Here is a 6,000-nt window from a genome sequence, read left to right on the forward strand (position 1 = left end):
AGTACTTACAGAGTAGCACACAGAGCAAGGTGTGTTCCATTCTGTCCTGCCAACGATCTCTGAACTACAGTTCTTCTGACAAACCCCTCTACTTCCTATAAGATGACAGACCGATTAGGTCATGCCTCTTACCCGTCACACAGAGAAATAGAGAGAGAAGCATTCTACAGCCATGTACAAAGACTGTGAAAAAAAAATAGTAGCGGTTAAAGGCGTGTTTATTTTCTGACCAACTTCTCTGTATGGCCCCACACTGCATGATCTCACACTGGTTCCTTCCTCTTTATTGGAGGAAAGGAGGGTGGAATGAGAATAGAATAGATGCTTGTAGGCCCTTTGCTAAGTTGTCAGGTAGCAAGCCTAGCCAGCTAACCTCAGTTGTTCCACTGCCCACAAAGGACATATAACAACTTCAGCCACCCCCTCACATAACAAACACACACACATGCACGCTCCCGCACATACACACACACATGCTTGAACGCGTGTGTCTGTGACTGTGTGTGTGTACGCAAAGGCTTAAAGACTGGGTGTAAGCAACGTGCCCCCCTCAGAGACAACACAACAGTTAAGAATAAACTGTTGCATTGTCTTTCACTAAAAGACCTTAACAACGGTGAACTTTCTCTCCATCCAAGGGCCTGTCTCTTTCCCTTCTTTCTGTTCTCTTTTCTGTTCCCTCTCTCCCTGGCTATGCCCCGAGGGCTAAAGCATCCGGGTGAGGATAGACAATTGCTTTGTCGCTAGGATATAAACCCTGCATGACGATAGCGGCCAGGACCTATCGCAGGGCTCTAAAATAACATTTGTCATTGGTAACACTGTTGCTCCAAAATGTAATGTTAGGAGCACCAGATTAAATTTAGGAGCACCAGAAAATAGTATTTGTTATATTGATTGAAATATAGCGTATGTTGGGCCTACATGAATTGTAGCTACTTTTGAAGCATATGTTGTGACCTAGAAACTAATATGTTACACTGTAAAGACATTAGTTTATTATAAAAGCTAAAATGTGTATACGAATACCTGTAATTGAAATTACAGTAATTGGTGGAATATTAGATTTCTACATTGTGTAAAGTCACAATTTTCCTATTGAGATGCATTACATAAAAAATTGTACACTGTCCCTTTAAAACGTCAGGTGACTGAACAAAGTGTAAACAAATGGTTAATGACGGGAGAGTAGTTTTAGAACGGCTCATGACATGATATATGAGTATAAAATATGGTTCCGGTGATCCGCTATTGGAAGATACAAATGTCGGGCCTGTAATATGGGTCAGATCTTTTGACCTGGTTGGGCAAGAAGCTAGCCGTTTTCATTGCAGTAATGGTGCAACCATGATGCTGACAAATCTGCACTCGCTTGTTTCTCTAGCTCACCCTAGGGAAGCCTTATCATTACAAAAGTTATTATCTGGGAGATGTTTTCCTAGTCACACAGTGCTTCCAAAATAAATCTCCTTGTCGCACAGCAAAATATTTTGTCGCATTCGAGATGGGGTCTCCCAGGACCCACATGGGGTTGTCACTTCTACCAGGTTGCAGCAAGTCAGTCTGGATAGATGCGGGAAGCGGCCTCTATGGGCACAGAGCAGCCAGTACCATGACTTAAGACGTCAGGCAACATAGCCGGAGGAAGAAGGTGTAGTGTATGAAGAATTATGACTTTGCTAATGTTTTCAAGTGGAACCTGAGAGGATGTTTATTCAGTGTTAGAGGGAGTAGTTTTTTGGTGACACACATTGGAATAGGAAGTCTGTTAGGTGTCCTCCTGGGATTGGTCTGTAGGGAACACCCATATCAGATTACATAGAATATATACCACAGTTAAGACAAAAGAGGTCAGAATAATCATATTAGAGATGGGGCGATTATTCTCCGGGTATCTGCAGGTATCTGTAAATCGACGCTGTAATCCTTTGTTATGAATAAACCTTATGATGAAAATACAGCGTCAGCGGGTCCTCCTTGGTCATCACAGCATAATTAGCAACGTTAACTCGACACTACAAAATGGCGGCGAGGATTTGGAAGGTATTGCGTTTTTCCTCAGCGTTTCATTCATGGGCGCCGAGCTGACTCTTGCTCCAGAGGCAGATAAGGGTGAGTTTTGCTCACAACTTTGGGCTCTGGTCAGTTCGTGTGTCTGAGTGTGTGCGTTGAAAGAATGCACCGTTAAAGTACTTGCGTGTGTGCGTTGCTGATGTGCTGTGAGATAGGAGTCCGTTCTAAATTTGTTTGCGCTGGTAAACAACGCAAAAAGGGGGGAGTGTCTATAGGGATATTTTGCTTGAATTAAGTTCAAGAAGAATAGATTGAGAGGAATAAGGCCTAGGAATATGTGTGTAACTTAGAACCGCTGTGAATCTACGGTAGCCCTCTTAAGGAGGCGATCATTTTGATGGGCCAAAAAATCCTATAACACGTTAGGTGAAGTAGGTAAGTCCAGGGGACTTGAGGCTGTGGTATAAATTTGATTGTATGTTACCTCTCAGCTTGTGGTTGACGAATCATTTTGATTGACGTAACCGCTCATTAGATTTCCGGCGGGATCTCGTGGTAGCAGAAATTTAGGAACAAAGGAATTTTACGACACGGCGGAGGTTGAAATGATACATGCTACATGCTAATTGCTAAAATGATACATGCTACATGCTAATTTTTACCTTGGGGGTCCATTGGAATGGATCGAGACTCCAAAATTGTCTTTAGAATAGTGTGAGCTCTGTTAAGTGTTTTTGTTTGTCTATGAGGGGTAAAAGAGAGGAAATACAGCGGGACTGTTAACTTTCTGTTGCCTAGCTTGGAGAGAGCTGGGAGAGAGCTCCTTCCACTGTGAAATCGTAGTGATGTTTGAACTGCGCATTGGGCGTGATTTTATGACTCTAGAGTGACGTAGGGGTAAATATGCCACTCCTCTGCTACACTGTGCTGCGGGGAGACGCAGACGAATGAAGGAACAAAGAGAAGGGAACATTTAGAGGCTAATGGTGTATTCTGGTTGTTACATCGGCTGTTTGACGATGAAACTGTTTTCTTGAGACCTATTGAATTGATAAATGAGAGAGATGTTGACGGATAAAAAAAAATTAAATAAAAAATAAAAATAATAATTAAATAAAAAAAATAAAAAATGTTATTGAGCTATTTATATTATTCCTGAGTTAATTCTTAGCGCGAATGTGAACGGAGGAATATTGAAATGTTGTAATAACTCAGTGACTGCATAAACTGCTAAATTCTTGTCTGTTTCTTTGTTCTTTTGTGATATGAGAGACAAAAGAGTAACGAGGAGAGAGAGAGAGAGAGAGCGGAAGTGCTGACGTGTACATCAAGCGACAGGGTGTGACGCGACAGAGTCTGCTGCGACAGGATCAAGTCAAAAAAATCAAGTCTAGTACTGTTTTATTTACAAAAACCTTGCCTTCCCATAAAGGATATGTTGTGTGCCTAGCATATTTGATGTTATGACAATTTCACAGGGACTTGGCAAAAGACTGATCAATTGATGGAATTGCATATTGGAGTTTTTGTGCATGAGTGGGTTTGATTAGAGTTGTGTGGGGGAATCAAGTACTGACATTATTCTGTAAAATTAAGGTAATTGGATGCTTATTAAGCAATGGGTTTATGAGTATTGTAGTGTTGTAGGATTATAAGTCTTTATTTTTTGGATTGCTCTGAAGTTGACTACTTTCATTTACTTTCCTGATTGGATGTGGTAAGATTGCCACTAATCAATAATTTGGTAAAATAAAATAAAATGAATAGATAAATAAATTGATGAATAAATTAATTGATTAATTAATTAGGGGAAGAAGAAAAAAAATAGAAAGAGAGAAAAAATAGGGAGGAAACAATAGGCTACATAGTCTAAAATAGAAATAATTTACAATAAAGGAATATAAAATAGTTGTTACATGGGGGGGAAAAGGACATAAGAACTATGAAAGTAATTACACCTGTTGATATAGTTGAAAATAGTAAACATTGCAATACCATTAACTAAAGGTTATCTGGAAAAGGGAATAAAAGTTGGCCTGACATTGAACAACCATAGCCAGTGGAGGGAATCTTAACCCTGACGTCATCAAAATGATGAAAGTGATTGAATAATAGAGAGAGGAGAAGCAGAGACGACCAGAAAGATGAATCCAAAACTCCAGAAGTAAGAAAAAACCGAGATGTCTGGAAACTAAGAGAAGAATGAGGTTCGGAAAGATGAAGACAAAGATGAAGACTTGGAGATTAAAGGTGCTTCATGTTCAAGATGATTTTTTCCAACAATGATTAGCAAAGAAGAAATAGAAAGAGATATAGACTGAAGCGTATCATGCCTGGATAAAGTGAATAATTTAGAAGAGACAAAGAGAACTGGAAGAACAACTCAAGAAGCTGAAGATACAGAAGAGAAGGAAAAACTGCTGAGAAAAGGATCCCAAGAATTGGAGGAGAAGAATACATTGAGGCCAATGAAAGAGAGAAAAGTAAGAAGATGATGGAAGATGATATTTCGAGGACAAAACTTAGAATATAAGCTTTTGAAGAATACTGATATGTCAACAACAAGAAAGAACAGGACCAAGAAACTCTCAGAAAACTTGATGAAATTCAACTGGGGGAGAAGAAGAAGGAGAAGAAAAGCTTTGGTTATGAAGAATCAGTGTGCACCAAATCAACAATCACTGCCATAGCTTCAACTGAATGAGGTCAATTGCAATTGTACCAGCCACAACTAGTGGTATAAGTTGTTTCATATCCATAGATAGTTTCTGGAAAGAGGGAATTTCAGAGGAAGATACAGGAGCAAGTGAAGATCATCTGGAGGACAGGTGAACCCTTAAAGGAGCAAGGATTCTAGGAGTGCCTAGAAGATCCGAAGGGGGGTGTCAGCTGGTAGCACCAATTAGGGAAAAAGATCCAACAATTGAAGTGAAAATAAAAGGACTATGAGAAGTGATAGTGGAAAAGCTTTTATCTGTGTTCAGCCTGAAGAGGTTACTGTCACGATCGTCGGGAACAGAGGAGGACCAAGGCGCAGCGTTGAAAGCAAACATACTCTTTATTGTGATCTCACAAACAAAAACAACAAACGATAACGTGACGTCTTCGGTTTAACACAAACCACACTGGAACAAGATCCCACAACTACTGTGGGAAAACAGCCTGTTTAAATGTGGTTCCCAATCAGAGACAACCAGCCACAGCTGACACTCGTTGCCTCTGATTGAGAACCACACTGGCCAACATAGAAATGAAACAACTGGAACTACAACACAGATATCTACACACCCTGGCTCAACATAACAGTGTCCCCAGTGCCAGGGCGTGACAGTACCCCCCCCTAAAGGCGCGGACTCCGACCGCGCCAACCAAATACCACAGGGGAGGGACCGGGTGGGCACTCCGCCTAGGCCCGGTCTGGCCCCGCTGGCCGGAGCTGGACTGCACACTGGTGGAGCGGATTGCTCTAGCTCCGGCGTGAAGCATCTGACCGGTGCCGGACCAGGCACCGGTGGAACAGGCACGGAACGTGCCGGACTGACGACGCACACCACTGGCTTGGTGTGGGGAACAGGCACGGGCCGTGCCGGACTGATGACGCACACCACTGGCTTGGTGTGGGGAGCAGAAGCGGGCCGGACCGGGCTAGCGACGCGCACCATTGGCTTGATGCGGGGAGCAGGAACAGGACGGGCCGGGCTGGCGACGCGCACCATTGGCCTGGTGCGGGGAGCAGGAACAGGACGGGCCGGGCTGGCGACGCACACCATTGGCTTGGTGCGGGGTGCAGGAGCAGGCCGGGCCGGGCTGGCGACGCGCCGCATAGGCTTGGTGCGGGGAGCAGGAGTGGGCCGGACCGGGCTGGAGACTCGCACCATCGGCTTGGTGCGGGGAGCAGGAACAGGCCGGACCGTACTGAGGACACACACCACTGGCCCTACGCAGGGATCTGGAACGGGCCGGACCGGACTGGTAACACACCCCAGT

Source organism: Coregonus lavaretus (genome assembly GCF_964263955.1).
Source record: "Coregonus lavaretus genome assembly, chromosome: 39".
NCBI lineage: Eukaryota > Metazoa > Chordata > Actinopteri > Salmoniformes > Salmonidae > Coregonus > Coregonus lavaretus.